We start from the raw sequence: 12,381 nt of genomic DNA, 5'->3' as shown, positions 1-12,381 counted from the left end.
TGCTTTGGAGGAGGAATGTAGGTTGAGGGTGAAGGATTCACATAAGATTAAGAGAAATTGAATTATGACTCCCAAGTATAGTATCTGGAAACATTCACTGAATTTTCACTTCAGAGCAAGGAAAAATAATTTAAGACCCAGAGGAGATGAAATAATTTGTCAACAAAGGCCCACACCTGCTTTCCAGGAAACAGTTCAGATCTGAGAACAGTTGAGGGTCAGACAGTTCACGGAGAACAAAACAGAAAAAATATTTTTAAAATAAAATTCCACTGGAAAATTACATTACATAGTGTCAGAACTATAAGATACACACACACACACATATATATACATATACATATTTCTTTTCTTGGTCACAGCCCGTGGCATGTGGAATCTTAGTTCCCTGACCAAGGATGGAACCAATGAAGTGTGGAATCTTAACCTCCGGACTGCCAGGGAAGCACCTGATGAAATAATTTCCCATCATTAAAATGCATTGATGAGAATGAGGATGCTACATAATGGTTGATGACTTTAAATCTTAGCAGTTTTTAAAAGTTTTGGTCTAAGGATCTTTTTTTTTTTTTTTTTAATTGGAGTACAGTTGCTTTAAATAGTTTATACTGTACAATAGTTTATTTACTTTAAATAGTTTATACTGTACAATGAAGTGAATCGACTATATGTATACATACGTTCTCTCCCTCTTGGACCTCCCTCCCACCATCTCCACTGCACCCCTCTAGGTCATCCAGAGCACTGAGCTGAGCTCCCTGTGCAATGCCGCAGGTTCCCACTAGCTATCTCTTTTACATATGGTAATGTGTCTGTGTCAAACCTAATCTCCCAATACATCTCACCCTCCCCTTCTCCTTCTGCATGCACATGTACATTCTCTATGCTTACATCTCTATTCCTGCCCTGGAACGAGGTTCATCTGTACTTTTTTCCTAGATTCTACATACATGTATTAATATTCATTTGTTTTTCTTTCTCTGACTTACTTCACTCTGTATGACAGACTCTATGTCCATCCACATCTCTACAAGTAACCCAGTTTTGTTCCTTTTTATGATAGAGTAATATTCCACAATGTATATGTTCCACATCTTCTTTATCCATTCCTCTGTGGATGGACACTTACATTATTTCCATGTCCTGGCTATTGTAAATACCGCTTCTATGAACACTGGGGTATATGTGTCTTTTTGAATTATGGTTTTCTCAGGGTATATGCCCAGTAATGGTATGCTAGGTCATATGGTAGTTATAGTTTTAGTTTTTTAAGGAACCTCCATTCCATTCTCCATAGTGGCGATACCAGTTTATATTCCTACCAGTAGTATAAGAGGGTTTCTTTTCCCCACACCCTCTCCAGCATTTATTGTTTGTACGTCTTTTGATAGTGGCCATTCTGACTGGTGTGAGGTGGTACCTCATTGTAGTTTTGGTTTGTATTTCTCTAATAATTAGTGACATTGAGCATCTTTTCATGTGCCTCTTGGCCATCTGTATGTCTTCTTTGGAGAAATATCTATTTAGATCATCCCCCCATTTTTCGATTGGATTGTTTGTTTTTTTGATATTGAACTGCTTGAGTTGTTTGTATATTTTGAAGATTAATCCTTTATCTGTTGATTCATTTGCAAATATTTTCTCCCATTCTGAGGGTTGTCTTTTCATCTTGTTTATGGTTTCCTTTGCTGTGCAAAAGCTTTTCAATTTAATTAGGTCCAATTTGTTTATTTTTGTTTTTATTTTCATTACTCTAGGAGGTGGATCAAAAAAGATCTTGCTGTGGTTTATGTCAAAGAGTGTTCTGCCCATGTTTCCTCTAAGAGTTTTATAGTGTCCAGCTTTATATTTGGGTCTTTAATCCGTTTTGAGTTTATTTTTGTGTATGGTGTTAAGGAGCATTCTAATTTCATTCTTTTACATTTAGTTGTCCACTTTTCCCAGCACCACTTATTGAAGAGAGTGTCTTTTCTCCACTGTATATTCTTGCTTCCTTTGTCCTAGATTAGGTGACCAGAGGTGTGTGGGTTTAATCTCTTGGATTTCTATCCTGTCTCATTGATCTATATTTCTGTTTTTGTGCCAATACCATACTGTCTTGATTACTGTAGCTTTGTAGTATAGTCTGAAGTTGGGGATCCTGATGCCTCCAACTCCATTTTTATTTCTCAAGGTTGCTTGGGCAATTTGGGATCTTTTGTATTTCCATATAAATTGTAAAATTTTTTGTTGTGATTCTGTGAAAAATGCCATTGGTAATTTGATAAAGATTGCATTGAGTCTGTAGATTGCTTTGGGTAGTATTGTCATTTTGACAATACTGATTCTTTCCATCCAAGAACTTGGTATATCTCCCCATCTGTTTGTGTCATCTTTGATTTCTTTCATCAGTGTTTCATAGTTTTATGAGTACAGGTCTTTTGCCTCCTTAAGTAGGGTAATTCCTATGTATTTTATTCTTTTTGTTGAGATGGTAAATGGGATTGTTTCCTTAATTTCTCTTTCTGATTTTCATTGTTTTAGTGTATAAGAATGCAAGATATTTCTGTGCATTAATTTTGCATCCTGCAACTTTACTAAATTCTTTAACTAGCTTTAGTTGTTTTCTGGTGGCATCTTTAAGATTTTTATGTATAGAATCATATCATCTGCAAACAGTGATAGTTTTACTTCTTTTCCAATTTGGATTTCTTTTATTCTTTTTCTTCTCTGATCACCATGGCTAGGACTTCTAAAACTATGTTGAAAAATAGTGGTGAGAGTGGCCATTGTTGTCTTGTTCCTGATCTTAGAGAAAATGCTTTCAGTTTTTCACCATTGAGAATTATGTTTGCTGTGGGTTTGTCATGTATGATCTTTATTATGTTGAAGTAGTTTCTCTCTGTGCCTACTTTCTGGAGAGCTTTTTTTTTCTTTTAAATGATAAATGGATGCTGAATTTTGTCAAAAGCTTTTTCTGCATCTATTGAGATGATCATATGGTTTTTATTCTTCAATTTGTTAATATGGTGTATCACATTGATTGATCTGCATATATTGAAAAATCCTTGCATCCATGGGATAAATCCCATATGATCATGATATATGATTCTTCTAATGTATTATTGGATTCAGTTCAGTTCAGTTCAGTCGCTCAGTCATGTCCGACTCTTTGCGATCCCATGAATCGCAGCCCACCAGGCCTTCCTGTCCATCACCAACTCCCGGAGTTCACTCAGACTCATGTCCATCGAGTCAGTGATGCCATCCAGCCATCTCATCCTCTGTCATCCCCTTCTCCTCCTGCCCCCAATCCCTCCCAGCATCAGGGTCGTTCCCAATGAGTCAACTCTTCACATGAGGTGGCCAAAGTACTGGAGTTTCAGCTTTAGCATCATTCCTTCCAAAGAACACCCAGGGCTGGTCTCCTTCAGAATGGACTGGATGGATCTCCTTGCAGTCCAAGGGACTCTCAAGAGTCTTCTCCAACACCACAGTTCAAAAGCATCAATTCTTCGGTGCTCAGCCTTCTTCACAGTCCAACTCTCACATCCATACATGACCACAGGAAAAACCATAGCCTTGACTAGACGGACCTTTGTTGGCAAAGTAATGTCTCTGCTTTTGAATATGCTATCTAGGTTGGTCATAACTTTCCTTCCATGAGTAAGCATCTTTTAATTTCATGGCTGCAGTCACCATCTGCAGTGATTGGAGCCCAGAAAAATAAAGTCTGACACTGTTTCCCCTGTTTCCCCATCTATTTCCCATGAAGTGATGGGACCAGATGCCATGATCTTCGTTTTCTGAATGTTGAGCTTTAAGCCAACTTTTTCACTCTCCACTTTCACTTTCATCAAGAGGCTTTTTAGTTCCTCTTCACTTTCTGCTAAAAGGGTGGTGTCATCTGCATATCTGAGGTTTGCTAATATTTTGTTGGGGAATTTTGCATCTATATTCATCAGTGATATTGATCTATACTTTTTGTGTGTGATATCTTTGGTTTTAGTATCAGAGTGATAGTGGCCTTGAAGAACCAGTTTGGGAGTGTTCCTCCCTCTGCAATCTTTTAGAAGAGTTTGAGAAGGATAGGTGTTACTGTTCTCTAGATGTTTGATAGAATTCATCTGGGAAGCCATCTGGTCCTGGACTTTTGTTTGTTGGAAGATTTTAAATTACAGTTTTAATTTCATTACTTGTGATTCATCTGTTTATATTTTCTAAGTCTTCCTGGTTCAGTCTTTGAAAGTTGTAGCTTTCCAAGAATTTGTCCATTTTCCCCAGATTGTCCATTTTATTATCATATGGTTGCTTATTGTAGTCTCTTATGGTCTTTTGTATTTCTCCAGTGTCAGTTGTAGTTTCTCCTTTTTCATTTATAATGTTATTGATTTGAGTCCTCTCTCTTTTTTTTCTTGATGATTCTGGTTAAGCCTTATCAATTTTGCTTATCTTCTTAAGAGAACCAACTTTTAGTTTTATTGATCTTTGCTATTGTTTTATTTATTTATATCTCATTTATTTCCTCTCTGATCTTTATGATTTCTTCTGCTGACTTTGGATTTTGGTTTTTCTTCTTTTTCTAGTTGCTTTATATGTAAGGTTAGATTGTGAATTTGAGAGTTTTTTTGTTTGTTTCTTGAGGTGAGATTGAATTGCTATATACTTACCTGCTATAACTGCTTTTTCTGTGTCTCATAGGTTTTTGTGTTTTTGTTGTTATTTATGTCTGTGTATTCCTTTTTAATTCCTTTTGATTTCTTCAGTGATCTCTTGATCATTCATCAGTGCACTGTTTAGCTTCCGTATGTTTGTGTTTTTTTTTTACAGTTCCCCCCCCCCACCCCGTGATTGCTTTCTAATCTAATAGCATTGTGGTTGGAAGAGATGCTTATTATTATTTCAGTTTTTAAAAATTTTCTGAGGTTTGACTTGTGACCCAAGATGTGATCTATCCTGGAAAATTTTCTGTGTGTACTGCGGAAGAAAGTGTATTCTTCTGCTTTCAGGTGAAATGTCTTATAAATATCAATTAAATCTGGCTGGTCTACTGTGTCCTTTAAAGCTTGGGTTTCCTTACTTATTTCTGTCTGGATGATCGTCCATTAGCGTAAGTGCAATGTTAAAGTCCCCCACGGTTACTGTGTTCGTGCTGATTTCCCCTTTTATAGCTGTTAATGTTCACTTGATGTATTGAGGTGCTCCTATGTGAGTGCTTAAATATTTACAATTGTTAATTTCTTCTTGGATACGTCAACTACAAATTGGCACTTGCCATCTACCTCTATACAAGTGCTTCAGCTGAACACCTGATTTTCAACACCTCCTGAAAAGAGTTCAGGTTGGGGAGCAGAAACAGGTACTCCAGTTCTTGTATCTCCTCATTGTCTAGAAAAGCACTGAAATCCTTCCTGGTGACATCTGCTGCTTGTCACTAGCAGTGACCTTCATGAGACTGCACGCACTCCCCCTTCCTCAAAAATCACATATCTACTCACCTTTCCCCCTAATTTTTTGGAGCAGTTTCTCAGAGCTGTCTGAGGTGCTGTCTCCTGGGTTATTGTTCTCATTTTGCCCCAAATAAAACTTGACTCACAACTCTCAAATTGTGCATTTATTTAAAAAGTCAACAGATGAATACCTTGATCATTATGTAGTATCTTTCCATGCCTCTTGTAGCAATCTTTATTTTGAAGTCTATTTTATTTGATATGAGTATTGCTACTCCAGTTTTCTTTTGATTTCTATTTTCATGGAGTATCTTTCCATCCTCTCACTTCCAGCTCACTTATCTGTTCTTCAGCTTCAGTTATTTTGCTATTGATTACTTTTAGTGTATTTTAAAATTTCAGTTAATGTGTTATCCATCATTGTTTGTTCTTTAGATCTTCTAGGTCCTTGTTAAATATTTCTTGTATTTTCTCACTCAGTGCCTCCATTCTGAGATTTTGAATCATCTTTACTATCATTACTCTAAATTCTTTTTCGGGTATGTTGCCTATTTCCTCTTCATTTACTTGGTCTTACAGGTTTTTACCTTGCTCCTTTGTCTGTAACATAGATTTTTGTCATTTCATTTTTTTGATGGGTGGGACAGGGTGTTCCTGTCGTACTGGTTGTTTGGTTTGAGGCATCCAGCACTGGAGTTTGCACTCAGTTGGACTGAACCAGGTCTTGGTGCCAAGATGAATACTTCCGGGATAATTCATGCTGATTAATATTCCCTGGGGTCTGAGGTTCCCTGTTAGTCTAACAATTTGGACTTGGCACTCCCACCATAGGAGATCAGGCCCGGTCGCTGGCCTGGGAACCAAGATTCCGCAAGCTGCTCGGCATTGCAGAAAAAACAAACAAACAACATGTACACAATAACAAAGAATAAAAAATAAAATTAGAAAAATAAAAAAATACATTCTTTAGAGAAAAATAAAAATATAAATGAAACAACAACAATAAGGTGAAATACCACCACCACTACAACTATAAAAATTAAAAACAAAAATACCCCGAAGGAAAAGGCCTTGGCTATGGGGGTTGGGAGCGAGTCTTTGGTGGGGTGGGTCTTAGGTAGGGTGGGGGCCTAGGTTCAGGACCAGTGCTGCTAGGAAGGTCCTGGGGGGCAGGGATGGGTTTAGGCTCAGCACCACTGGAGCGGGCCTTGGAGAGCAGCGGTTCAGGCTGGGACCCCAGTGAGCTCCTTGGGGCCCAAGGAGGCGGGGGATGCTGGCCAAGTTGCCTTCTCATCCTCCCACCCTGTGAAGGTCCTTTCCCTGCCCCCACTGACCCCCTTGCGGTCCGTGGGCCACTCCAATTGCGGGCACCTCTCATCTCCCTCCACCACTCCTCAGAGGCCCCGGTCCCGTCCACTTCTGCTTCTTTTCCTCCCAACCCTTCATGTCCCACTGGTTCACATGGGGGTTCCTCCCATCCCCTCAGGTGTCCAAGGTCCCTGGCCAGTGCCTAGTAGCTGCCCTAGTTGTAAGGAGACACGGACTCTGCTTCCTTCTATTCTGCCATCTTGACTCCATCTTCTAAGGATCCTCTTAATCTTAAAAATCATCAAGGCCCTCAAAGAATTTTTACATGTGTGGTTTTACCTATTGATATAGATGTATTAGAAATTGAAACTGAGAATTTCTTGTTTTAACTCAAGAATACAGAAGCATCCATGTATTAAGCTTTGTATTATTACGCATCTTGTAGGCTAGGGAAACTCAACAGAGAAGGAGAAGGAAAGAGGATGAATGATGTTTTAATACAATTATGAAAACAGTTGTGACCTTTCAAACTTCCAAGAGGGTCTCAGGGACCCATGGGGACCACCCTTGGATCCATTACTTGGATCCACTGTGTGTTTGCAGTTACATGGCTGGTCCTCTTGTTAGCTTGGGAACTCCTGGAGGCCATGGATTATGCCTTTTTCATCTTTGTCTCTCTTCATTGCCTTCTAACTTTGCTCCAAAATAGGCATTCAGTGAAATTTTGCTCTTTTAGTGTTTGCAAGGCACTGCAGCAAAGAGAACATTGCTATCTTTCTGGAGCCTGATTTAATCTAGGGAAGTCACTGAGATTTAGCATTTTGTCCAGAACTGATCAACCCTCTGCCCCCTAATCCTCTTCTGCGGTGCTCAACAATTTGAAAACTAACAAATAATAAAAATGAAAAAGACAAAAGGAGATATGAATGTTTCACCTAGCACTTGTTTGGACTAGATTTTCACAAATCAAGTAAAGTTTCTTTCACTGCCATAGCAACGAACCTGAACTGTTCATTCCTTCACGCTGCTCCTCCTTCATAAGGCACTGACCACCTACACTTCAGAGTAGGCTTTCAGTGAAATGCCCTTGGCAAGACCCACGCATGGTCAAAAACCCACATAGAATGAGTCGCTTTCAGCGGAAGGTGCATGGCTGAGCCCAGCCAGGAATTCTCTCTGACTTGATTACCCCCATCTTAAATGAATGAGGTCAAGAAAAACACGGAGGGGAAAAGAGGTCAGGAGCAGCCACAGGGCAATTTCTGAGCATTTGGTATAACATGAAGATCACAAATGGAGCACCTGTCATTTCTGAGGCAGCCGCGGCCAGAGTGCTCTTTGGAACTGTTTGGTAGCTTTGTTAAGGAAGCAGTCTCTTCTGTCTAAAAACTCATCCTGCCAGTAGAACCGTGAATGGGCAGACCTTGGAGTAAAAGGTGGGTGAACTCTATCTGTTTGGAGGTTCTGCCTTCCCTGGGAAAATAGTACCAACAGGTTGAAATAGGAAAGGATCTTAGCATAATGTTGTAGGATGCATAAACTTCTCCCCTTCTCTCGGTCTTCCCACCCTGCTCCCCACCCCGATCTGGTTCCTCAGGTCTGATTTTTTTTTTTTTTTCCTGTTAAGAACGGCTAGGTCTGTCCCATCAGGAAATTGCAACCTCACTCCAGTATGCTTGCCTGAGAAATCCCATGGACAGAGGAGCCTGGCAGGCTCTAGTCCACGGGGTCGCAAGAGTCGGACACGACTAAAGCAACAGCACAGCGAGTCTGTGCCATGGCTACCAAAATCTGTTCCTAGCCAGGGAAACAGCTGAGAAATAAAATTCATCTTTTATGGCAAGATGAGAAAAATTTAAACAAAAAAATCTTCTCCATCCTTTGGCCTCCTCTTTCTTCCCACTAGGCATTGTATATCTGCACTGTACATCGACCAAAACACCCCCATTGACATACATACCTGCTCAGCCGCAAAGAGCCAGTCTCCCATTGTCAGTAGGACAATTCCTTAAAGATAACATTTCTTCATGGCGCTTAGATCTGGCTTATGTAAACTGTCAATAGTGCATCATTCTTTGTACATCAATATAACATCTCTCTCTCAGAAAACTTACGTAACTGTGCCTTGAATTCTAACAGGTGGAACAATTCTTAGAGCTTTCCGAGATGCTCTTCCCAGCTTATAATCCTCAAATTTGGCTCAAATAAAATTTTCCTTTTCTTTCTTAGGCCAGCTGATTATTTTTTTTGTCAACACAACTATCATTTTACATTGTTTTGTCTGATAACATGGACTTCCTGCCCTCCCCACCCCAACCCCCTTCTCCCTCTCCAGTCTCCCTAACAAGAGGGAAAGTTCTATTTGCCAGCGCTTCTGCAGGACACTATTCCTAACAGACAGATTTACTCATATTTTCCAACTAATGGAAGCTCAGATGCAGGAAAATGAACTAGAGGTGGGATAACCTGCCCTGCACGTGCCGTCTTGACCCTGCTGGTCACATGTAGTCGGGTAGCAGGGGGACATGTGAGGCAGACTAGCTGGTGTCTGTTTGCCTAGGAGAGCTGAGAGCCTCTTGGGAAAGGAGGCCCGGAGTTTGGCTTGATCCTCTCCCCTCAGTGGGGCAGGCAGAGATAATTCTAAACAAGTCTTGCGGTTTTTCACGTTTTCCCCTGGCCCCTGGCATGTGAACTTGCACTGGGGCTCTCAGTAGCCTCACACAGTAACTAAAAATCACTCCCCAGGAAGTCTGGTGAGACACGGTAGCACTCAGGCACTGTGAGAGAGGCCCACACAGTGGAGAGCACTGACCGGCCAAGCCGCCACACAGCTTCGGCACCCCCAGCGTTTCCTCTTGGTTTTCAGCCTGGTTTTCAGGAGGCACGTCGGGTGGGCATAGGAGCCCCTGCCAGGCGGGGTGCTTAGGGTGCCCGTGACTACAGTGTTAGAGGGAGGCCACTTCCCTCTGGGGAGAAGTAGAGCTGCCACATGTAGCAAATAGCAAGTCAGTCCAGCCAGTCAAATTTGAATTGCAGATTGGCAACACATCCTCTTTAGGATCTGCATAATCTCAACTATTCCATGGATTATACTTATGCTAAAACATTATTCATGGTTTATCTGAAAGTCAGATTTAACTGGGTGTTCCGTGCTTTTTCCTGGCAGTCCTAGAAGTGGCCAGAACTTTGGGGACATTGAGAGATTGTGCCTTACGTTATGGACAAAGTATCTTTGATCGTAGTAGCTCCTGAGAGCAGAGGTGAGAACACCATGTGTATCTTCGTCACAGGCGGACCCAGCTACCCAGCCGCAGACAGCCCCCAACAGGGCCAGTAGCAAAGGAGGAAAAGGCTACGTGCCACGTGGCGGCTGATTGATTTAATCTACTAATATTTATTTAGGGCCTTCCACAGATCAGGTCCTGTGACCTCTGAAAAAGCAAAATGCTTTCCAAGCCTTAGAAGGAGACAGACATGGCAATCAATGAAATGGGATGCAGAGGGATCTGTGTGAGAAAACAGAAGAAGGTGTGGAAGAGAAGGCAGTGTTTGGGAAAATGCAAACAATTCCACACAGAGGGATCACTGAATTGCAAGGGGTGGGGTTACATGGGGAGAAATCAGTCCAGAGAAGCCGGCAGGAACCACACCCCTGAAGGCCATCCACCTAACCACTGGAACCACTGGTTCCGGCATTTACTTCCAGACGTGAAGCCTCTGCACCCTCGTTGCATCCCAGAACTCTTCCTGTTCAGTGGCCTTTTGTACCCCTCCCAGCCTTAGGCTGAGCATTCTGGTTCACCTGCCCACCTTGGGCTCATCAATCCAGCCTCACTCTCTCCATCAACACTTCCCTCTCCCGGTGCTGTTGGGGTGCTGGGTCTGGCTGTGTCCCTGGGTGGCTTGCAGCTCTGGAGCTTTGCGCCTGCTCCCAAGCCTCTTCTCCCCTGGACTTCTGTCCATGTATAGCCTCTGGCCTTTCTTCCTTCCTCTCTGACTGCTTCCTCTACCGGGAGGCACCCTGTAGAGGTCTGGATCCCTTGAATGTTGGGGTTGGTCTTGCTTCTCTCCTCATTCTGTCCTTCTCTTTCTATCTTCTCTGGGCATTTCCCCTCATTCTTGTGGTTCCGGTCGCTTTCTTTAAGCTAATGTGTATTAAAAATCTCTCTCTCCTGGACTGCCTTGTATCCTAAGCTTCAGGTTGCATAACCACCTGTTTACTCAACCTCTCCCTCTTCATGCCTCCTAAACACCTCAAGCTCAACATGCCCAAACTGACCTGATTATTATTATTTTTAAACAGCTTTTGGGAAGCAGTATTTATAGACCAGAAAAGCATCTCATGATAAGTGTACAATTCAATGTTTTTTTTAAAACAAATTTGCAGAGTTGGGAAAATATCAAAACAATCCAATTTTAAAACATTTCCATCACCCCCCAAAGATTCCTCTCGCCCATTTACGATTACTTCCTGCCCCTATCCCCAGGTGTGGCCAACCAGTAATCTAGTTTCTGTCTCTCATATTAGTGGAGTCAGATAATATGTGATCCTGTGCCTGGCTTCTCTGGCTCATGGTTTTGAGGTTCATCCTTGCATCCTTGCGGTAGCATGTATCAGTACTTTGTTCCTTTTTATCGCCCAGTCGTTTCACATTGTATGGACATACTATTACCCACCCACTGACTCACAGACATTTAGAATTTCCATTCTTTGGCCGTGATGAACAGTGCTGCTAGGAACACTGGCGTCAAAGTCCTTGTGTGGCATTGCTGGGTTAGGTGATAAATTTATATTTAACTCAAAGAAACTGCCAAACTGTTCTCTAGTGACTTGGTGATGTGTTTCAGTCAAGGGCTTCACCATCCCCCCAGTTAATGCTTCAGAACCTTGGAAATCCTTCTTTACTCCTTCCTCTCCATCTTCCCACATTCCATTTCTCACCAAGCCCAGTCGATTCTATCTCCTAGATATCTCTAGAACCATTTCCCCATCCTCACCCTCGCTCTGACTCTCCTAACTTGGGCCACTGCTACTTCCTGCTTTAGCAGCCTCCTCACTCTTCTCTCTGCCTACCCCACCTTCTCCAATCCATTGATATATTTAAAAAAAAAAAGCTTGTGAAACATTTGATATGCACAAAAGAATAGAAGAAGCCATAAATAACTTACGGGGCAATAATAAAGCAAAGCCTTATTGGCCGACCATCCAAATTAAGACCTGACTGTTGCCAAAACTGTAGAAGTGCCCCGTGGGCCTTGATGCACCCCGTTCTTCTTCAGTGGCTCCTTATTGTTCGTAAAGTTCAAACTCATTAGCTTTGCAAGCTCTTTAGAACCTTTGAAATCCTTTCCCAGGATCTTCTCACCATTCCTACCCCTGTTTCTTCTTACCATTCAGGTTCTTCTCCCTTTCAAAGTCACCCTCCCTTGGACGTGTAAGGTGCTCCTTAAGCACTGGGTGTTTCTCTGATCACAGCTCCCAGGACTTGGTAGTCACAGTTGCTCATTTTTCCCCCCATTACACACAGGTCTGAGAAGCCAGTGTATCTCCCATGCTTAGCACAGTGCTTGCACATGTTAGATGCTAGAAAGCATTTTCTGAGTATGGAAATTGACTCATACATAGAGATGAAGATGCTTGTTA

Source organism: Bison bison, unplaced genomic scaffold, assembly GCF_000754665.1.
Source record: "Bison bison bison isolate TAMUID 2011002044 unplaced genomic scaffold, Bison_UMD1.0 scf7180017864067, whole genome shotgun sequence".
Lineage (NCBI taxonomy): Eukaryota > Metazoa > Chordata > Mammalia > Artiodactyla > Bovidae > Bison > Bison bison.
This window is presented reverse-complemented; position numbering follows the sequence as displayed.